Source organism: Carlito syrichta, unplaced genomic scaffold (genome assembly GCF_000164805.1).
Source record: "Carlito syrichta isolate Samal-C Ts95f unplaced genomic scaffold, Tarsius_syrichta-2.0.1 Scaffold314067, whole genome shotgun sequence".
NCBI lineage: Eukaryota > Metazoa > Chordata > Mammalia > Primates > Tarsiidae > Carlito > Carlito syrichta.
In genome coordinates, this window is record NW_007258163.1 from 421,258 (window position 1) to 445,135 (window position 23,878).

Consider the following 23,878-nt stretch of genomic DNA (forward strand, 5'->3'; position numbering starts at 1 on the left):
CACACTGATTTCCACAGAGGCTGTACTAGTTTACACTCCCACCAACAGTGCAGAAGCATTCTTTTTTTGACACATCCTCTCCAGCATCTGTTATTTTAGAGTTATTGATGATGGCCATTCTGACTGGAGTTGGGTGGTATCTCAGTGTAGTTTTAATTTGCATATCCTTGATGACTGGTGAGGCTGAACATTTTTTCGTGTCTGTTGGCTGTTCGTATGTCTTCTTTTCAGAAGTGTCTATTCATAACTTTAGCCCACTTTGTAATGGGGCTGTTTGTTTTTTTCTTTTCGGTGTGTTTGAGTTCCTTGTAGATCCTTGATGTTAGGCCTTTGTCAGACATGGAGCTGGCAAATATTTTTTCCCAGTTCGTGGGCTGTCTCCCTGGTTCTCTTCATGGTTTCTTTGACTTTGCAGAAGCTTGTCAGTTTAATGAGGTCCCACTTGTCTATCTTTTCTCTTATGACCTGGGCACTTTGGGTTTTGATCAGGAATCGGTTGCCAGTTGACAGTAGTCGATATCTGCCTGGGGAAGGTGGGGGGTGCACCTCATCAATAAGGATACCTGCACAATGAAAATTTGTATACCTAACCCTGAATTGTACTCCACAATTTCAAAATAAAAATTAAAAGAGAGAGAGAGAGAAAAAAAAGGAAGAGGTTTCCAGAAGATGACTTTGGTATTCAGAATAAGCTATGTTCATGCCTATTTTGCAGACAAGACTCTCATGGCCCCCGGAGGTTAAAATATGTACTGAGAAGGATGAACCAGGTCTCCTGCTTCCCAGGGCGATGGTTCTGCCCTTCCAACAAGACTCCCAGGATTCCAGTTTCCTTTCATTCATTTGGGAAAACAGAAGTGGCATATTCGCTGGGGTAAGCAGAAGAAGCTGGGAGTTGGGTTGTAGCAACTCTACTCGACTCCAGGTGTGACGTGATGTGTGAAGGTTTGTCTAGGCAATAGCCTTTGGAATAGATTAGGGCGGTGAGGCTAGGGGAGGCAGGTGGAAGATCAGAGACAGCATTTGACGCTTCTATTCGGTGGAGCTGTCCGGGGCTTGAACAAACAGCTCCTCTCTGGGGAGGGAGGGGAAGGCTTCTCGGTGCGAGTGGATGAGACTAGCTCCATGAGCAGTGAAGTGATGCGTACCGCCAACACATCTCTCCCCTCTGTGTCAGCTGTCTTGCCTAGCCCCCCTGCACATGTCATTTGTGTTTTGGCTTGCAAGTTGCAATGGACTCTTTTGGGCCAGCAGAAATCAGAGGCTGAGCTTTTGGGGGTGCCCTGATCCGCCTTCCTGTCCAGTCTTTACTGCCTTGGGGTATTGCTTTGGTTTGCCTTGTTTCCCCACCCCCCAGTTTATTCCTTGGCAACACGCCCCTGGCTGGATGGTGCCCATGACGCATCCTCCGATGAGAGGCACCTTATTGGCTCCCTGGCAGGTGCCGTGGCGGTGTGGGGTGTGCCCTGAACCACTGGTAGGCGCCGCTCATGGAGACAGCGCACACCTTTAATGAAAAGCAGCACCTTGTTATTTGCGATGCGAGGGCTGGTGATGATAAAAGCATCTCCTTCAGTATGGCTTTTGAAATGGCAGATGGAGAGCTGGGTGGGGGTGGGGCGGAGTCACCGGAGGAGGAGGTGCTTTCTGCTATGAAGGCGACTTGGTCTCTGCCAGATCTCTTGGTGCCAAGCCCAGGATGGGCTGGATGCCTTCTCTTTTTGTTTGCTCTGGAAGAATAGGTGATCAGCACTCGCCTCCCAGCTTGCTCAGGGGGCTTAGCAGCTCCTGAGGCACCAGCATCCATCCACGATCATTGCCACTAGGGCACTCTGAGCTTCTTGAAGGCAGGGGTTCTGTTGTATTCTTCCCGTTTTCCCACACCAGGCTCGGAGCCAGGGCATGGAGAAAGTGAGCGTGTCTGGAGGAAATGAGTGTGTCTGGAGGCCTGTGGCCTGAGTTTGAGGTCTGGCTTCAGCCCTCATTCCCTATGTGATTCAATGTCTGTTGAATCCCTTCCCCAGCAGGTGTAGGGGTGGGGGAGCAGGGAATTGTCCTGGAGATGCCACTGCCAAAGCTGAGTCTTGGAGCAGGAGGGGGAGGACTGTCTGGAGGACCGTCAGTGGGCAAGTGAAGACTGCTCTGTTGCCCCACAGAGCTACTGGGGAACTTGCTGGATGGGGCAGAACAGGGAGCAAGGACATGGAGACCCTGGTGACTGGATGTGGGGCCGCAGAGGAAATTAGTAAGGGGGAAAGCCAAGGGGTCAGGGAGAGAACCATTTAGAGAGTAAGAGCAAGGCCTAGTGCCTGGGGATAGAGGGGTGGTACAAAGAAGAAATGCTAGGAAGCAGTGACAGTGACAGGGAAGGTTCCAAGTGAAATCTGGAAGAAATTCTTGCACACACGTCACACTTAGTTCCCTGGAAGACGTCCATCTTGTCTTCATTTCCTAGCTACGTTCTGAGACAGACTCCTGTGTGGCTGCTATGGAAGAAAGGGCAGAGATGGGAGGATGAGGGAGTTGATGACCCCCTTAGATCCCTGACACTGACCGGGCCTGTCCACATCTACTGCCCTGACTCTTCCTTGTCCCAGCATCTCTCTGATCCCACCATGCCTCTGGGGAGCTGAACAGAGTCCCATGAGAGCTTCTTCCAGGTTTTTTCTCTGTCTCAGGTCAGATGCCTACTCTGCCTGCCACTCCTCTGAGACTCCCTCTCATCCCCCTCCTCCCTCCTTGGCATCCGCACGCAGAGCCCGACCATGCAGCCGTCTGCTCACCTGCCAACAATCCTTCCCAGGAAGCAGTTCTAGTCCTACCCACCTCAAGAATTTAACAAGCTCTTCCAAATCACCAGCAAACCACTCCGAAAGCAGATTTAACTAATATCTTGGGTAGCTCCAGTGTCTCTAATTACAGGCATGTATAATACAGTTATGTAATTAATATCATGCATTACAGTTGCAAAAAGGGATAAATCCTGCCCTGATGGTTTTTTCCTTCCAGACTCCTGCACAAAACATCCCTTTTGTCTAATCCCCTTCACCCCCTGGTTGTTTCCATGTTACTTGCAATTAACCATGTAAGTGGAATCTTTTTATGCAAACAAATAAAACTAATAAATAACAGCATCCATCTTCTCTCCACTCTGGCAGCAGTCTGACTAACCTTAATGAGGTTTGGACACAACACAGTGATGCTGGTACCCATCAAGCTTGTTATGGTGGGAGTCTCTCTATATTGGATTTCCTCAGACAACTGCTTTAGATATCTCATCCCTGTGGCTCTGAAGGTCTGGAAGGCACAGACTAGAAATGGAGCTGGTCTGGGAGCATCATGGCATGCTTGAGCTGTCTCTGGAATCTCCAGGTTCTGTGATCTCAAAGGCTGCTCAGGAAGTGAAGCTCTCCTGATTAGGTTACCATGAGGTGTGTGGGTGTGCAGGAGGGAAGAACCCCCATCTAGGGGGATCCTCCATGACATCTTCTGTGACCAAAGGCCAGGCCAGCAGGAAGCGGTAGAACCTTTCATTTCAAGGCAAAGCATTGGTGGTCAGTGCTTTCTGACGCATTATGAACCTCACAGTGTGTGTCCCATGGAGGAAGGTGTACCCACTGTCTGGATGGTGGAAGTGGTGGAGAAATCTTCTGCATAAATTATGAATACAGATTCAGTCAGGCTGCTTGCCTACTATGGGCTCCCACTGTCTCCTTGTCACCTTTGCAAAATGTCTAAGCTCTTTAGTATAATAAAGAGTGACTTGAGCAGGGTGATCCTGGGACTGAGGGGGTTCCTGGGATTTGGGTCTCTTGGTGCTGAAATCAGGCAAGTCTGGGCAAAGCTGATTTATCCACCCTGTAACCATGCCCCTGGGGGGCCGCCCACCCCACTGCAGCTTTTCCCCCAGTCTTGAACACCAAGTTCTAGTGGTTCTGAATGGATGGCCATGGTTCCCTGCTGTTTCTTGCCTTTGTTCCTATATTTGTGCTCTCTCTCTTTGTGGCCTACAAGCCCACTTGAGCTCCCCCATCTTTGCCAAACTGATTCTTTTCATCCTTCGAGGCTCACCCATTTGAGGCATCACCGCATGTGAGAAGTCTTCACTGGTCCCCAAGTTGGGGAAATTTCTCTCTGTACCTTGTCGCAGTCATTGCTCCATCCTTCCACTGTCAATTATCTTGTCTCTGCCCCCACTGGACTGGAAGCTTTGTGAAGGCAAGACTGTGATTCATTAGACTTGGTATGCCCAGCACCTAGCACAGTGAGTGAACCTAGGCGTTCATTAACTATTTAATTTAAAGATATATTTAACTACATGAATTCTTAAGTGAATGAATAAATGAAGGTATAGATGATCAAGTATAGTCCAGATGTGGGGGAACTTTCAAAACCTGCATGCCTGTGACCTACTGGCGAGCAGGAGAGCAGCTCACAAGACAAGGGGAGACCTTGTATCTATCCAGGGTTGGGCAAGCTCGCTGCCCAGGAAAAGGGGGTGGTCAGTGAGGAGGGCATATGGATGGCAGGTGATGACAGGCTGGGACTCTGAAGCAAGCTGGTGTCCTGGAAGCTGGGATGGGGAGAGAAACAGGGCAAATGCAATCATTTGACTTTTTGGTGCCAAAGAGATATTCTTAACTAAGATGCCCACCCAAATGGGCGCTGGGACCAGGGAAAGAGAGGTAGGAGAGAGGAGAAGGCAAACAGGACCCAGGCTTATGATATTCTTTTTGGATAGGCCCTTCCTGGGCTTCCAAGGGCAGGGTGAGTTGTGAAGGAACCAGGCAGGACCTGGGAGAATTGAGGCAATTATGGGTGTTGTGTCCTATGCCACCCTGCCGGGTGGTGGCCAGGGCTGATCTGCAGGCTGTTCACTGGGCCGTCGCCGCCTGGCCCCAGGTGGGCATGCTGCTGGAAGAAGTCCCCTGTGCTTCCAAGGGACTGCCTATGCACTGGAATGTCTGTCTGCAGGATGAATATTTCAGAAAGGCAGCTGGGAAAGGCAGTGCCTTTTTAATCTAAGCTGAATGGAGCCTGAGGGGGAAGGGCGCAGGCCCTCAGGAGTGGAATAATGTGCTGCCACCGTGTTCTGCGTACAATGGGACAGGAGGTGAGCGTGGGAGACGGCTGGGCGGATAGAATTCTCTTTCTCTCAGCCCATACTGAATGAGAGCCAGAATTGTCGCCGGTGACCTTCAACAGCCGCACAGGGTGAGGCAATTGTGCCGAGTGGCAAACCCTGATGAATTGGAGCTCGTGGGGGAGCTGGGCAGCGTCTGCCGGTCACGGAGCAACTTGCTTGGGCCAGATGCTCTGGCAGCCCACGTAGGGGCTGTGCTGGCCATAAGTGACTTGGCTTCATTGCAACAACAGCCCTGGGGGATGTAATTATCTCCCTCACTTTGCAATGGAGGAAACTATGGCCCAAAGAAGCCCGATAACTTCAAAGCACTTAGCGCAATGCCAACAATAGTAGCTAAAACTTAGAAAAGGTTTGCTCTGTGCCAGGCTTTGTTCTGGGTGCTTTTGCAGGCACAAACCATTTAATCTGTACAACCACCTACTACATAGGTTCTGTTATTAGCTCCATTTTACAGACGAGGATGCTGAGGTTCAGACAGGTTGAGTAACTTGCCTGAGGTCACAACAGCCAGTACCTACGTGGTATAGCCAGAATTCGAACTTAGGTATTCTGATTCCAAGTTTGAGTGCTTATCCATTTGCTACGCATCTCGTATTCAGAGAGCACTCGGGAGCTGTTAGCTACTACTGGTTTTGTTACCCCCAGAGGCACATGACTTGTGAGGACAGAGCTGGGGTTGAATACAGGATGCCTGACTCCAAGGCATCTACGCTGGATTCTATATTAGGTTGAATGAGGGATTTGTGGATTTACTTGTTAACTGAAGCTTAGGAAGAAATCCCATTTGCCTTCAACTCTGTGACAGACGCTGCTACAGTACACCAGTGCCTGTGCTCAGTCCATCTGGGCTTACAGCCCCACAGAACGTTTCGGCTTCCTTTGCAGTTAAGTGTAGTCATGTTAATGACTCCTAGCTGACAAAATATGAGCAGAAAGGATGTGCACCACTTCCAGACTTGCTCCCCACCAAAAAAAAAAAAATCCGCCCCCATCCATGATCCTAGAGGACTTAAAAGTCAAGCATATGATGGAGGGAACCTGGGCACCTGAATGACTCTGGAGCAAAGCTCCCACCCGCCCCAGCACTGCACTATGATGCAAGCAAGAGGTCATCTCTTATGGTGTTAAGTCACTGAGTTACTGATATTGTTATAACAGTCAGCCCCCCAACCCCTGCTCCCAATAACTCAGACCCTTTCAAAAAGCCTTTGAGAAATACCTTAATCTGTATCTCTACAGATCTCTACATCTAAACAGATGCCAAGAGGCAATGTTTTGAAAATAGCACAGACTTTGTTGTCAGACACAACTGAGTTCTAGTTCCAGATTACCACCTAGCTGTGTGCCTCTACCTCTCTGAATTCCAGAGACCTCCTCGGTGAAATCAAGGCAATATCACTGTTGCTGGGTTACCGCGAGGCGTTAGAGGAAATACAACTAAAATTCCTAGCACAGCCCCACTGCATACTTGTGCAATAAATGTTAAAGGTTTTTCCTTGTAATGAGAGAACAGTTGTGTAATATGTGTCAGAACCTAAAATGCTTGCATTCCTGTTAACCTAGCAATTCCACTTCCAGGAATTTATTCTAAGAAAATCATCTTGGATGCTCACAGATTTAGCTATTAAAATGTTTATCCTTGTGTTCCATTTAAGTGAAAAATTGGAAACAAGCGAAATTTTCGGCAATAGGAAATTGGTTAAATAAGCTGTGTGGTGCATCTATTCAATTGAGAGGCGTCTAGCCGTTAAACATTGTATAATAGAAGACTGTGCAATGCTCTGAAAGTATTCACAGTGCAAAGTAGAAGCAGACTACATAACAGTGTGTATTCCATGTACTCATTAAAAAAAAAAGAACCAAAAACATATATACACAGAAATAAAAGACTAAAAGGATACACCCTAGAATATAAGGTGTTTAAGTTGAGTATGTGAGCCCCCCCCGCCTTTTCTTTGCTTACATGTATTTCCTACATTTTCTATAGTAAATAGACATTACTTTGGTAGGGAATACACTAAGTTATAAACACTTGTGTTTTGGCCTTGCCTGCATTAGTTGTGACCTTGAACATCCTTTATCACCTTTATCATTCTGTGACTATTGACTTGGATATATGAGCAAAGACAAATGTGAACCAACACAGGGTATCTGTGAAACTATCTAGGAGAGGGCTGGGTTGCTGTCATTTGTGGTTTCACCAGAGCTGGTTGTGGGATGTGTAGTGTGATGGGTGTTATTTACATGGACTCATGTGTACATGGACCTCTCCACTCTTCTCCTCCCCCACGAAGGTGCTGCTTCTAGTGTGAATTCTGTCCGGGGCACACATATCCCGTGACACTCTCCAGATACCTAGTGAATATGAACTTCTCTAGACAGACTGAGGATCACAAGAGGAAAACTGGAAATTCTCAGCCTTCATATAGCAAGGCATTGGGTGTGGAAGGGTTTGGTGAAACCATCTTCTTGGGGCTTTTTTATCTGGAACTGGGACCCTAGTGCATGTGCATGACTGGATGCATGTGATGTTGTCTCCAAACTTGTCAAAAAGGTGCTTTTGCAAGAATAAGGAACCACAGACTGAAATAAAACATTCACAATGCATAACTCTGACAAAGGATTCACATTCAGACTATACGGGTTTCCTACAAACACAATAAAATGACAACTCAATACAAAATGGGCAAAAGACTTGAACAAGCACCTCACAAAAGAAAAAATAAGAATGGCCAATAACTACCAAAAAAGAAATTCTACATTATTAGTAATCAGGAAAATGCAATTTAAAACCACAATGAGATACTATGTCATACCGGCTAGAATGGCAAAAATAAAAAAGTCTGACAGCTCCCATAGTTGGTAAAGAGAGAGAGAGAGCAACTGTCATCCCAGTTTGGTGCTACATTTGATCTACATTTCTGTTTATGTTACATTCTGTTCAAAATGTTCTGATTTATGTAATAAAATAGTTTCTGGATAAATGCATTTCTTCATTTATGCACTCATCCAATAGTTATGTATTTAGAGTTTATGATGAGTAAAACAAAGTTAATACCTTCAAGAACCACATAGACAGTTTGCAAAATGAAGCCTTGTTAACTATATAGCTAGTGTGATTTATCATATTTTCCTGATTCTCAGATGCATATATTATCTTACAGCCAATTTCAAAATAAATCTGACAACTGCAAACAAAATATTTGCACTCAAAATAGGAGTCTTGAGGCACCCGTGTTGCTTGTCATGTTTTTCATACTTAGACCTGGCTTCATCAGGAAAGAGATCATTTTTAACTTCTGGCTTTTGCCTCTGCACTTGAATTCTTTGAAAAGAAATACAAGAGAATGCATGTGATGTCAATAATTATCTCATGCTGTGGACATTTTCCCTCAATCTCTTATTAAATATATCTGCATTTTGACCCCCCAGTATAGTAAAATATCTTAAATTAATGCAGTCTTAAATTTTAAGTGGATGTGGTTTTGTTAACTTGACCCAAAGCATAAATACAAGGCAAACTTAAATACATTTAACAAATATCCTTTGAACCCATTATTGAATCAGGCACTGTGGAGTGATACAGAAGAAACTGGTATTATTTTATAATGAGAAGAGCTATGGGTTTGCAATCAGAGAACTGGGTTGGACTATGGCCCTGTAATGTCTTATGTGATCTTGGGTAAGTCCCTTTAATTTTCTGAGCCTTTGTTTTCTCCTGGGTGGAATGACTGATTTAATGGCTCATGTAAAAAAATCCTTATGTGCAATAGATTCTCAGTGAATACCTGTTGAATATGAATCTTAGTGGAGGCACAAGCTGTGTTCAAACAGATTCTAGAGACAGTGGGGAACTTGTTAAGTTCAAATTTGGAATGGCATAGCTTTTAGTGTAACTTTCATCCAAGAACTTTTCAGCAGTTTTCACTGAGCCATGGTATAACTTGAGGAAATATGTCAATAACTTTGACCTTGGTTTGGTGGACAGTAATGTGACTTGGCAAAACTAAAATGTCTTTGAAACAAGCCCCCAACTATTTTCTTCATGATTTGAAAAGGCAGCAGTGATAGGTAAAAACAGTAACTGCAGAGACATGATGTTCAGGAATAATTTCCTGGAAAAGAATCAGGCATGAGAAGGACACAGGGTGAAAGTAGGGGGAAGGGATGGTGAGAGGAGACCACCACCCAGTGGAAGGGCAGTGGGGCCTTTCAGGTGATGTGTCGGCAAAAGTGTGGGAGGCGAGGCTGGAGTTGGTTCCCAAGACTGTGCAGGTGGTTACTGTCTGGTCCAGGATGAGAACTCACATCTCATCCTGCAAGTATTCTTTTTTTCCCATCTCAAAAATTTCTTCAATGATATCACTTTCTTGGCCTCTCATTTACTACACACACACACACACACACACACACACACACACACTCTCTCTCTCTCTCTCTATTCACATGCACAAGAAAAACCCTTTCTGGGTGGAGGAAAATGGTTCATCAGTTCACATTTCTCACTTAAAATCTTCCTGATTCTGTTGGATGGGTTTTAAGCGTCTGTGATCCCCATAGGCAGGTGCTCAGGGAACATGGTGGCGGGAGGAGGTGCAGCAGTGGGAAAGGCATCCAAGAGCTGAGACTTAAGGATAAGTCAGAGCACCACACTGCATAAAGAAAGGGGGGTGGCCAGGGTACAAAGCATTTCAAGGAGAAGGGGTCCCAGAGGGCGCCAGAAGTGTGGACATTTCAGAACCAGTGGCTCAGGCTCTGCAGTGTGTGCTGGGAGGTGGTGGTGCAGTGGAGAAGCTGTGAGCCTTGTCAGTCTTTTTCCCAAGGGGACATTTTCTTTCCCTTCCAAGTTTTGTCATCCAAGTGGAACAGGAAAGTATTTTTTTTCCTTGAGCAAAGAGACGGAGGAATTGCGCAGTTGGCCAGGTCGCAGGCGGCATTGGGAACTGGACCCAGAGCAACCCAGGGACAGCACAGGATGGGGCTTTTCTAACGTCAGTGAAGGTTGCTAAAACTGCATCAAAGGAGCGATTCTGCAGTTACTTATTTTCTTTAGACCTTCCTGTTTGCTGTAATTTGATTTAAATAGAGTTCTTTAATCTTCAAGTCGAATTCAAGAGTTCCATTTATAGAAAAAAAATAAAGCTCAGTGGAGAAGAAAAACCTGCAAACCTTCCATAGGAACTCCTTGCTCCTCTGTGCTTCTCCACCCCAAGTGTGCAGACCTCCAGCAATGGCATCGCCTGGGAACTTGTTAGAAATACAAAGTCCTAGGTCCCTCCCGAGACTTCCTGAATGGACATGTTAGCAAGATCCTCAGGTCATTTGAATGTACTTGACTATGACCATCATGGAAAGTATAACCAACTTTCTAAAAGTAAAACCTTGAAAACACCAAGCAGGAGATGTCAGACTTTGGGATGGAGGGAGGGGGGGTAAGGGGTTTTAGAAACAGTGTGCAAATCCTTGTATGTGTTGGAATATTTTATAAACAGTAGGTCACACACTGCATGCTGGAGTTTCTCAGGGTAACAGACGTTTGTGACTCCCTCGTGAGCCCATCTCATCTCTGAGAAACCTTGCAAGAGGCGACTGTCCCAGCTGTTCCCAGTCTCAAAAAACCAAGCTCTACCTCAGTTATCTTGAGTCTGGCTTCTTCACAGTGGAGCCTCGTTGGAGACATTGAAAATTTGCTGGTTTTTAAAAAAGATATTTATTATTATTTATTTAAAAATTATTATAGTAACCCATTAGATGATAATATATATAATAAATTCTTATACCAAGTTGCCATTTTCTTTTTAAAAATGAATGAGAAATGTAGCATTATTTTACATAATTTGTTGATTTTCTTATTCTGCAGATTTTAATTGCTAGACACTAAAAACATCCACGTAATACACATTCCATCTGAGAGTCTGTTTTTCTAAACTTCCTGTATTGTAACCTTCACAGGAAGTTGGAACTCTAAGATGAAGGGGGGTTTTGTGGTGAGAAGGAGGGGGTGCCAGTGGTGGATTTGGAGAACAGGTTCAACCTCCGAATGCTGCTTTCCTAGTGACTTACGGAATAACCGTCAGTAGGTTGGGTGCGGCAGGCAAAAAAATCTGTAAAATCTTATCACTCTGTCACAGGTTTTATTTCAAAAGTCACAATGGCACCTACTGGACACCAGGGACTTTACATTATCTACAATCCCTACAGCAACCGCTTCAGGCAGGTGAATTTTTCCCCACTTACAGGTGAAGATACTGAGGTTCAGATTAAGTACCTGAGTACCTATCCAAGGCCACAGTGCTAACCATGAAGTTAGAACTGGAATCTAGGCCCGTTTAATGCCAGAGCTTGGGCTGTCTTGTCTCTGCTCTGTTCTCATTGGTCCACTATGAGCCAGGCTCATTTTTGGCGTGACATTCTGGATCACGGCCACAAAAGCCACCCACAAAACCTTTCTCAGGCTGTGCTTTGTGATTCAGCTCATGGCTGTCCCCATGTCAACACTCATTTCCCTGATGCCTCAATGGATGGAAGCAAAACTCATAAATGTGTCCATCTATGAAGCAGTCGAGGATGAGCAGTGGCTGGTCTGCTGTCCATCCTGCCTGATTGGACAATCCACCAGTTTGTCAATTCACCAACATTTGATAAATAGCTACTATGCACAAGGCAGGGCTCTAGGCCCAGGGAGGGAGAAGTCACTCAGGTAGGGACTTTTGTCTTATGGAGTTGGGCAAATAAAGACATCTACTGCCCACTTTCACATACTAAGTTGCATGTTGGCAGCACAGTGTGCTTTCTCAATGCGTCTTGCAATGCATTGGCTGTTGCGTTGAGAGGCTGTTGCAACATATCAGAAAAGGCACAGAACTTAGACTCAAAATGCCTGGCTTTGAATCTTGTTCTCCCACCCACTAGATCTGTGATGCTGAGCAGATCCATCTGCCTCTCTGGGTCTCAGAATCCTTCTCTAGACTGTGAAGACCAAGGACAGCCACCCCACAAAGCTGTTGCAAGGGTTAAATGCCATCATGTGTGTGAATACCCAATGCAATGTATGGCACACAGAAGGCATTTTAAAAATGTGTGTGAAACTGTGAGTCTTTGGTGCTTTATTATCTTAAAACCTGCTCTTCCTAGACATCTCATCTGAGCTCCTGTGGTATAGGCAGGCTGGCCCAGTCCTCTTCAATATCTCTGAAATGTTCCTGGCCAGCCCACAGGGTGAAGTTCTGCCCAGAAGGGGACTGACCAGGTTCCTACATCACCTTTGAGCTGTGAGCTTGTCAGACCAGGAAAACTGTGACCAAGGGTCAGAAGGATTCTCTATTCAATGGCCCAGGATGCTCTGTGACCCTGGCCATGGGATATTTTTGTCCTTTGGCCAGAGTTTTGTAATCTGCACCATTTGTGCAAACATTCCAGGAAGCAATTGTTTGTACAGGCTCATAAATCTTTGGGACGGTTTACACATAGAGCCTGATTAAATGATAACCTAATGGGGCTCAGGATCCATTCCAGGATCCTCACCGTGGTCATCGTCCCATTCTGGGTCCAGCTGTGTGGGTACCAGTGGAGTAGATGCTGTGATGATTCTGCTCTGGTCTCCTTGACTGATTTTTCCAACCCTCTCTCTGGCCTTTTATGGTGGACAATCCTGGGCCCACAGTTTCCAGTTTCTTGAGTCTCCTCAAGCAAGAGCTCTTCATACCCCTGCCTCAGTTTTGGCATCTCAGTGGAGACCTCTCAGATCTGCCTGGAAAGCCTAATCCTGTTTCCCTGGCTGCAAAATAATAATCAATATGAACTTGGTCCTTCTGCAAACATTCATTGAACTTCTGCTATGTGCTCTCCCAGAGAATTCAGGGTGATTCAGGGCGAACAAGACAGACAAAGCCCCTGGACAGAAGCAATAAACAAGTAACATAAAGAGATAAATCATAAAGTTTCAGTTAGGAGGGAAATTAAACATCCAACCAAATAACCAGGGAATAGGGAGATTGGGTTGATGAATTGTCTCATAACTGAGGACTAATGAGCGGTTCTTCTGATTTGCCTGCTATAAGGAAAGTCAAATAGGATAAGAGAAGAGGGGAGGGAAATGGTAAGGGAAGGCTTCTCTAGGGACCTGATCTCTGAACAGACCCTGCATGCTGAGAAGGATCTGGAAGATCTGGGAAAGAGGGAGCTACACGCACAAGATCCTTGAAGTGGGAGTGGCCTTGGTGAGTGTTAGGAATGGTATTGTTTATTATGCAGTAGCTACATGTCAGGCCTTGTGTGTAATTCTTAAAGACAATGTCTTAACTGATCCCACAAGGTAAGTGACAGCATGCAGCATTCCTTCCACTGACCCAAGAAGTGGAAGCCACATTCTAGTTCACTCGCATCTTTAGAGGGAAAAGTTCTCACCCAAATTCATAGACTAAACAATTCATAGACTGAACAATTTGCCCATGTGTATCCCTGGCCAAGTGAGTGAGGGGCCCAGCATGCCACAGGATTCATCTAACCCTAAGATTTTTGTTCTCCAGGACTCATTCACCATGATGCCTCTGTCAGCCTCACTCTGTCTTTCTGATTAGACCTCTCCCCTGGTCTTCACTACAGCTCACCTCCAAGAAGGAAGCATCCCTCTGTGCCTTACCCAGCAGAGTCTCCTTCCAGCTGACTCTGACCTGTCCTCCTGATTCACTTTCAGCTCCTAGTCAACTCTTTCTCAGTTTGTTACCTCTGTCCCTGCCATTTTACCTACTCCAAACCCTCAGCCTAGTTTCCACCACTCTGCACACCTTTGCCAGAAGAATTGTTTTCATGTATGACTTTATCAGTTAAGCCCTTGAGTGAGTTTTAATACACCAAGTTGCAGAGGAGATTAGGTGTTTCAAGTTTTATTAATGACACTAAGAATAATGTCTCTTTACATTTGTGGCAGATACTGGAGTGAGCAAGATATTCACTGTTAACGTGTGCCTGCAAGTAGCAGGAACAGTGGGGCATGATTTTGAATTTGGGTGTTGCTAACGGCATCTCAGTGAGAAAGTAATGGGCATTTTAGTGCTTATCAGTGGGGTGTGGCACAGTTAGGAGGAGGATATTATACTGTGTCTTGTAACAAACATGGAGTCAAATCTCAACTAACTGTGACCTTTCTTTTTTCGTTTATTCTTCTCCTGGATCTAGAATAGTGAAAGCAAAATCCGTAGGACAGTGCTGTGCACATAGAAGATGCTAATGTTTGTTCCCTCCCTGTGTTCCCACCTCCAACAGCTCAAACCACAGCAGATTAACCAGCACCCCTTGATCTGTGTTTATTTTAATGTTGCAATCCCTGAGAAAATGATACTTAAGTGAAGCTTAAAAATAAATAATGATGACAAATCATAGTAAAGGAGGGGGATATGTTAAACTCCTGACCAGAAGGCCCAGAGAATGGAGCATCTGGATTAGTGGCTCCCAGGCACTGAGATTCATTGATCTCTCCCTTTGATGATGGAGAGTCCGGCTGGGAAAGCGGTGTGAAATGGTGCTTGTGGGCATATGTTTTGCAGCTGGGTTCAAGTCCTGACTGTGTCAGTTGCAAGCTATTTGAGGCAAGTGACTTCACCTCTCCAAGCCTCAATTTTCTCCTCTGTAAAATGGATATGATATTAGTTTGTTCCAGACATTTATTGCTATATTTATTACTAAGTATTGCTATATAACACATTTTCCAACACAATGACTTAAAGCAATGACATATACCTTGCTTACAGATCTACCATTTGAGTGGGGATCAGCAGGAGTGTTTTGTTTTGTGTTAATTCATTCACATATCTGGAAGTTGATGCAAGTAGCCAGCTACCTGCTGGCAGTCAGCTAGGTGTCTAGCTGGGCTGCATGTGGCCTGAGTTTCTTCACAATGTGGTGGCTGGATCCAAGACTCCAAGAGTGAAAAGAGAGAGAGAGAAAGAGAGAGAGAGAGAGACAGAGACAGAGACAGAGAGACAGAGAGCATTCATGAGTGAACACCAGACAGGAAATGTATTATCTTTTGTGACCTAGCCCTGAAAGTCACTCAGCATCATGCCTGCTACATTCTATTCAGAAGTAAGTCTAGAAAAAGATTCACCTTTTGATGAGAAGAGTGATAAATAATTTTCAGGTATGCTTAAAACCACCACATAGTCCCTACTTGGCCAGGGCTGCAAATCCAGGCACACATATGTTACAAGAACATCCTTGGGAATAGTTGATCTTTCTGGTTTGCAACTGAAGAGACCAAGGCTTCGAGAGGTTATGTGACTTGCTCAGATGCCCGGGGAGTACCACAGCAGGCATTTTAACTTGCATACAGGCCTCCCCACGGCTCCTCCAGAGGCTAGCAAATGGTCCTGACATCCTTCCACGTTGGCACGTTGCTCCATGGTGAGGTAAGCGGTGCCGCTGGTCGCAGGCAGGATCTGCGAATTAGGTGACCTAACCTCTGCAGCCTAAGGCATCCTTTCCGCTTTCCCAGAATGCCCATTCCTCTTTTCCTTTTGATACGCACCTTGTGGGCTGACGACGTGGAGACTGTAATATTTTGCCTTGCCCTGGGCACCTTCCTGTGGGGAATGACACAGTTTCAGTCTTCTCAGGTCGTTGTCCAGAAGGCCTCTGATAAAGGTGCCAGACCAGCCTGTATGCCATCCTCCCCCTGTACCTGGTTCCCCCTGCACCTTGGGAGGCTTCTAAAATCTGTTGGCTTGCTCTGGAAGCATGTGCCCTCGACTTCAGCTATTAACTAAAACTGGGCTGACCCGTAGCTTTAAAGCCTCCCATTTTACTCACTGCGGTCCATTGATTTAAAGGGGAAGGTGTGGATCCTTTTGTCTGTTTACAGGCCTATAAAATATGAGCTGTATCTGTACCATAAAATTATATGTGTGTCGATAAAATTTAATTTTTTTAAGAAGCAAGCAAACAAACAAACCCCGACAAAATGTATTTTAATTTGGCGTGGAAATCATATCAGCTGTCAAATTAGAATTTATTCTTTCTTCTTGAAATGAAAAGTACCTTTTGTAGACAAAAACCTGAGGAAGAAGACAATGTTATTGAACCATACCTCTGGGCTTTTTCATCTGAATCTTCTTCCTTTTTCTCTTTCCTCTGTGCCTGCCTCTTTTTCTCCCCCAGTAGCAATTTGCTTGCTTTAAATTTGAAATGTGTCAACTTCAGAGTCTTTTGCTTCCTATGATTACTTCTTTAAAAAGGGGATTTATAACTTAGGCTTTTTTTTGAGTTGGAGTCTCACTCTGTTACCCAGGCTGGAATGCAGTGGCACGCTCACAGCCACTGCAGCCTCGACCTGCTGGGCTCAGGCGATCCTTCCACTTCAGTCTTTCAAGTGGCTGCAACTACAAGTGTGTGCCACCATGCCCGGCTAATTTTATTGTAGAGATGGAGTCTCATCAAGTTGCCCAGGCTGGTCTTGACCCCCCTGGGCTTAGGCAATCCTCTGGTCTCTGCCTCCCAAAGTGCTGGAATTATAGGGGTGAGCCACTGAGCATGGCAACTTTTGTTTTTGTTTGTTTATTTGTTTGTTTTTTAAGGTCAAACTTCACTTCTGAAAGTGTGAAGCTGATAGACTTGGAACCCAAGTGTTTTCAGGGGCAGCCTTGCTGAAGGCCTGCTTTAGTGGGGGACAGGATTGAGGCAGAAGGTTGAAGGACACACCCTAGGTCTCTTTTGGAAGGTAAATTCTAAGCCAGGAAAGTCAATGGGTCTCCTAGCGTTCTGGGTGCTTTGTCAATGACACCTCATGATTTCACAGTTTGAGGATAACTTTGGGTCCCAGGAAAGAAGCTATTTTCTACTTACTATTTCTCTTTAAGGTAGAGAGGGTACTTTTATAATGAGAAAGAAACTCTTTGATTTAAAAAGAAAACCACAACCCCCAAAGAATTACTGTTTGGAGAGACTGTGCTGGGGTTGTTGGGCATTTTTTCGTTCATTCATTTCTTCTGTCAGTATTTTCTGGGCACCTACTGTGTTCCAGGCACTATGCTAGATAGACTCTGGGCACCCAGAGGTAAACATGAGTAGTCACGGCCCCTGTCCTCTCAGAGCCTTGTGGGAGTGCCAATAGTGGTGATAGGGCTTCAAAGACATGGAACATCAAAACAGAGACATGGCGACATTGTGGAGTGGGAAGGAGAGATTCGACTCAGGCAAGGTGAGATAAGGCTTTGCCGAGCTGAAACTTGCAGGAAGAGTGGGAAGTGATGATAGCAGGGGAGGAGAGCATCCCAGGCAGGGGGAGCCGCGTGGGCAAAAGCCCAGCATGGGTAGGAGTGGTGGCATAGGGGCGCTAGAGGGGCTCGATGTGACTGGGGTTGAGCCCTCACTGCATCCCCCAGGACCATAGACCACGCTCAGAAAGGTCATTTTTACCTGAGAATGAACCAAGGAAGGGCTGGATGCAACCCACGGTGTGTGGGGATTGAGCAGTTTGCAACCCCATCAAGGCCAAATCGCAGGAAGCCACTGGGCTGCTAAGCCCTGCTCACTTGAGAGAGGCTTTTATCAATCTGTGACATGGGAGAATTAACCGGTTCCAGTGACCGTCCAGGTATGGACAGCTTCGGGTATCTTGAAATCTTCTGGAGCTGCGTGCTGGGATCAGCGAGGAAGAGTGTGGATGTGTTCCTGTGGACGTGCCTGTGACCTGCACCCAAGTGGGTGTCTGTGTACACATGAGCCCAGGTCTGCACCTGGGTGGGTACATGTATGCTGGTGCTTTCCTGTTCATGGGCACGTAGACATCTGTGTGGGGGAAGGAGGCCCCAGAAGGGCCCACACATCTGCTACCTTGGCTAGCACTTCCTCTGTCCCCTGCCATGCGCTCAGTGCAATTTTGAGGACTCCCTCTGTGCAGGCGCCTGGGGTATAGAGGGGACTCCTGCTTCTGACAAAGCTGTCCCGGCAGGGTCTGGCCTGTGGAGAACACCCACACAGATTGCGGCCATTGCCTGCAGGGCACTGACCAAGGAGGCACAGTCTCTGCAGGAGTGTGAAAGGGAGCCCATGACTCCCCACACAAGAGGCTGACAGATGTCCCTGCCCCAGTGCTCAAGGCAGAGGGAGCCCTTAGAGAGGAGAGGGACTGAGCTGCTGAGCTCACCACAGGTTTTTGGATGTCATTTGGAGCAAGTGCAGCAAACTGATGATTTCAGCCTCTGTCCTTGCTGTTGGGCCTCTTCCTGCCTCCCTCCCTTATGGCCCCTGCTTCTCTTTCTGCCCCTTCTCTGCTCCTTCATCCCCCAAGCACTCCTCTAGCAGAACTGAGTCTCTGTCCCAGCCCCTCGGTTTCCCATGAAGTACAATCTGGGCGAGTTTTGAGTTGGCTTCAGGCAGGACTTCCTCATCTGGACAGTGGGTGGGAACATCTACTGCCTGGGATTTGTGAGGACTCCTTGGGGGAATGTGTGTCCAGTGCCCAGAGCCCTGCTGGGTGTGTCCCTAGTAAATTCCTGATAAATAATAGTGGTTATTGTGATGAACCAATCTCAGCAGCTTAGGGAGTACAGAGGAGAGAGTATCTTCAAATCGTAGAACAACTGGTGTTTACTAAGCATCCACTGCTCCTACTGGCTAGTACTTGAGCATGTTATATGTGCTGGGAATCGGACAAAACAGCCGTCTACACTGCCATCCAAATTTGGATGGCAAGGAAGCATAGAGGCAGGATTCAAACTCATGCAGTGGCCAATGGTGGAGTCATGTAGGATGTGGGATGCAGTGGCAGGGTCACATAGGAGATGGGAGACCAGGACTCAGTCCCAGTGGCATCTGTCTTAGGCTGGTGTGTAGTGTATTACTAACATACCGCCTATGAAGGTATCTACACCGTGTGCATCTTCTGAGAAGAGGTACCACATTATTCAGAGCATTCTGTCTTGCTCTTGTCCACGGCTTAGCCACGGCCACACTGTAGACCCACAAAGTCTTCTGGCATGTCAGTGGGTGGGGGTCTCTACTGTATGCCTGTTCGCGGGCTCCATCTTTGCCAGCGTATCCCTCGGGGTATTCACCATTGAAGAGAACTTGTCTCACGTTAGAGGGGTGCCTGGTGGGGCCTCCAGCCTGCCACGTTTGGAGTGGGAGCCAGTGTTGGTGTGGCAGTGGCCACTGTGGGGCGCAGCGTTCATTTAGGCTCCAGCAGAGCTCTCTGATAATGCAGAATCTTCATGTTCCACAAGAATTCAAAAACACATGCCATCTGGCAAGTTGTCGTCCTTCATGAATGGTTGCGCTGCTACATTTGGAATTAAATTTGTTGGATTCTCTCCTCACGTGGGGCTCACATGTATCTTCTGGAAGCCGCTTCTTCTTTTTGTGGGGAACACTGGGGAGGGTGCCATGAATGTGTCTCTCTCCTGCAATTCCCCTGATGAAGGGACTCAGGCTCCTGATGAAACTTGTGAGGGACAAGTGGCCCTGCCCCTGTTCTTCAGATGTTGCTGATAAAACCAGGGAGGGTTGGCACAGCAAGAAGACCCCGAGGGCTTCAGGCACTATTCTTAGATGCTCGAAGTTCCCATGAGAAGAGGGAGCCTACATGATTGGGGTTATCACAAGGGTTAAACTAGGGCTGTGAGTGGACACATCTCCTTTCAATGAAAGGAGGACCCCTTTAATCCCCACAGCTATCTAAAGGTGGACAAGATGCTGCTGAAAGGGATGAGCTCTATTCCTGGAGGTGCGTGAGCAAGACTGGGTGACCACTTGGCTGCAGTAGGTTGGGTTCTTTGGTGTGCGTGTGTGCGCGTGCGTGTGTGTGTGTGTGTGTGTGTGTGTGTGTGTGTTGGGAATACTGCCCTCATACCAGCCTCCTGAGAAGGGGCTGTAAACCCCTGTCCCTTCCCATACCAAACTGTTTCAGTGGTTACCACTGGTGTGTGTGGTGTGTGTCTATGTGTGAGCTGGGGGGTGGGGAGTAGATCATCTCCACATTTTTTTTTACTATTCTTGCTTGCATATTTAATTATTTGTCACAAGAAAATATCACTTTTCTGATAAACAACAGAATAACATTGCATCTTGAATCAAAATGGCCTCTGCATTTTCCGTCCTAGAGGAAAGATCAGTGGTCAGAGACCTGGAGTTGAGCTTCAGCCTAGCTGCTGTCTTGACATATGCCTGGGCGAGGGACATCTTTACTCTGGGCTTCCGTTTTTCTATCTGTGAAGTTGGAGGGCTGGAGTGTATTATGCTAAGCATAGGGTCCATACAGCTCTGAGACTCCAACTGGGCTGTAGTGGAAGGTGGGAAGGAAGACCAGGAGAAAGGGCAATTCGATGCCTCTATGTGAGGGGGACGGGATGTGTGTCCTTGGGCTGCATCCACTTGTGAATACTGCTCTATACACTGACTGTCCCTTGACTTGTTACTCTCTGTCTGGAGATGTGGAAGAAGTGTTGGCATCTCTGGTACGCCAGAAGCCATGATGCCAAGAGAAACAGACCTGGGAGGTAGCACTGCTGATGTCCCCTCTGTCAGCCAGACTCTGTCCCTTTAAGCACAGCTGGCTTTCCCGGTGTACCATGCTTCTGCCACCACAAAGGACTTGTGATATCAGGTGTACCATGCTTCTGCCACCACAAAGGACTTGTGATATCTGCTTACCCCTGTTGGTCCCCCACTGCACTCCACTCACACTCTCTGATCCCTGCCACCCTTCTGTAGCCTTTTGGGTGTCCCTCTCTAGTTTTCAGAAACTCAGTTTCCCTTCTGACTGTCAGTTCCTGCTCAGCTGGCTTGACCCACCGCTGGGATTAGGAAGCACCCTGATAGTCTTAGCTGAGTGAAACTCCCCCTCCCAAGCAGCAACTTACCCCCAGAATTCCCCCCCCACCAGGATCCGGCTCCTCCCTCCCACACAGACATGCTCACAGTTGGTGGGGGCATAGCACTTTTGGACGCAGCTTCAGCCCCTGGCAAACACCTCTCCTGAACCCAGGGTCACTGTTGCTTAAGCCGCAGCTGGATGCTGGCTTCAGAGCACATTGATTTTTCCCAGGGCTTTAATAATCCTGAGCTTCAGTTTGCCTATTGGCTTTTTTGTAATGTAGCAGCCTCATAAAATGGTCACTTTCGGTTAAAAGATCTTATTATTGCAAAAAGAGATGTTGAATCACACTTTCAAGGTCGCTGGTGAAACATGATCTTTGAGACTCGTTGGCCCTGTTCCAGGGCATGAGAAAGTGGATATTAAGAAGATAAATTAGAAGTCAAAACACAGTTCTGTTTTCCCGTGTGTCTTAGACTGAGTGTCTGTGATGAATTTTGCAAGACAAAAAAAAAAAATCAGAATTCCCTCTCCCCTCATGGCACTCCCTGCCACCTTCAGAAGTCAGATTCCAGCCTGGAGAGGGGTAGGCAGGCCTTTCTTTCAGTTCTGACGTCACCAGTATGCTAATCTCCCCGGGCAGTCATGCAGGGGCCTCCCTCTCTCCTGCAGACCTGAGATTGGATTTACCCCTTATTCCTCGCATTTTGCAGTTTTCTGCATCTCCGCAAGTCCTTACTGATGGGCTTGTCTGTGCAGGTGGACAGGGGACACGAAGCAATGTGACAAGACTCCTGTCCTCAGAACCCACAGCCTTCAGTTTCCGGGAGACAAACAGATGGGTTCAGAGCCCCGTCATGCTCTCGGTGCTCCAGAGATAAGGCCCTGTGCACACTCACGAACCTTCCACGGCAGGCACTAGGATCTGCTTCATTTATGGGGGCAAACTGAAGCTAAGAGAGGTTAACAGACCCAGGGCCCGTGGGGAGCTGAGACTAGAACCAGGTGTGTCTGACTCACAAGCCGGCCAGCCCTTCGCCATGTGCAGGGTGCTGCCTCTCCCGGCACTCAGAGCAGCCCCAGGCCTGGTAGTCAGGAGATGGAGAAGCTGCCATTGCCATTTTCCCTCCATTTTAATTTTAGATTCAGAGGGTACAAGTGCATGTTTGTTGCATGGACATCCTGCGAAGTGGTGGGGATTGGGTCCCAGGTGGTCCATTCCCCAGATAGTGAACATTGTGCCCTAGCCTCCCTCCCCACTTCCCCCCTTATTGGTCCCCAGTGTCTATTATTTCCATCTTTGCCGCTTCTGTTTTAATAGAACGGCTCGTGCCCTCAAATGACAGATTCTTGCACTGAGACGTGGGAGATCAGCCCACACTGAGGGCAGGTTCTGAGGCTGGGGTGAGAAGGGGCCAGGGCTGCGATCCACAGAGTGGGTTTAGAAAAAGTTGGAGAGTGTGTTCAGGTGAATCCCATGGCAGCTGTGAGTTCAGGTAGTCAGAGTGCAGGAGAATGGGGCCTCCCACAGCACAGCCTCTGTGTGCCTCTGCTGGACCTCTTGGGCCTTTCTCTGTTGCTCTTCCCACTCAGCCCTCCACCAGGTTCAGAGGCCATGCCCATATGGAGGTGGGCGCCCACAAACTGACTTGCTCGCCATCGGCCTGGTTCAGCTTTCCTGCAAATGGCCTAGGAGTGGGGAGATGTTATTTGTTCCCCCATTTACCACTAACAAGATCTCCAGGTCTCTAGCGCTGTCTCTTGTGATGCAGAAGTGCCCCAAAGATCCGCGTTATAGCATTTTTCTGTATGTAAGCAGAGGTCCGTAGAAGAACATTATGTAGCAAAACTGGAGATTCCTTAGGGCAAAGGCATAACTGTTTAAGGACAGCCTCCTTGGAAGGGGCCAGATCCTCTAACTAACTCAGCACTGGTGGAAGGCATAGGATGGGCTAGCTGTGAGTGTGGCCCAATGGGCATTTCTATAGCTCTAAGAGCTACTTAGGGGTGGGAGATATCCTTAGTTAGTTTCCTGGACCTCTGAGCATTTTCCTTCTACCATTCATTCATTTGTTCATGTATTCATTAGAAGACAGCTTATTGGATGTCCATTGTATACCAGGCACTGTTCTGGGCACTAGGGATGCACTGATGAACAAAACAGATATCAAATATTGTCCTGATGGAGTGTGTACATTCTAGTAAGGGGAGGGGATGAGAAAAATAAGATGAGTAAAACACATAACATGTCAGATGGTTATAGGTGCCAGGAATAAAAATAAAGTTAGTTGCAAATGTAGAAATATGGCAGCCTTTTGGCTAAGGAGGCATCAGGGTGGCAGGTCCAGGAGTTCACATGGACAGTGTTTATTCATGGATTGGAGAAAGGCTGAGCAATTACAAAGCAAGAATGCATGGACATCTTTTGGTTTTGAATCTGAGTTAAAGGTCAGATCTTGGCATAAAGAGACTTAATGTACCCTGGTGGTGTTTCTGGAGAGTAGTTATGGAATCACTTCTTCCATGGCTGCTGACTCATAAATAGAAACCAAACTTCTGGGGCTTCAACAGAAAATATCAGAAGGAAGAGACCATTATTTTGCTTTAACTCAAGATGTAGCCTGGTGACTCGGAAAGAACAAGAGACCTGGCCTCGGTTCAAATTCCAGATCCACCCCTGGTTGATTGTCCAATTGTAGGCCAATTGCTTAAGAACTCTGGGCCTCAGTTTTTTCATCTATAAAATGGACATAATTTGTCTCTACTTGCAAAAACATTTTAAGGATTTAATGTGTGCACCGTACCTTTTTCATTGTAGGACTTAGTTAACATTGACTGATTTGTTTGTTTTCCTCTCACGAGGAAGGAATGAGATTTCTTGGGAAGGTTAGATAGACTGGGGACATGAAAGACAGTGTGTCTAT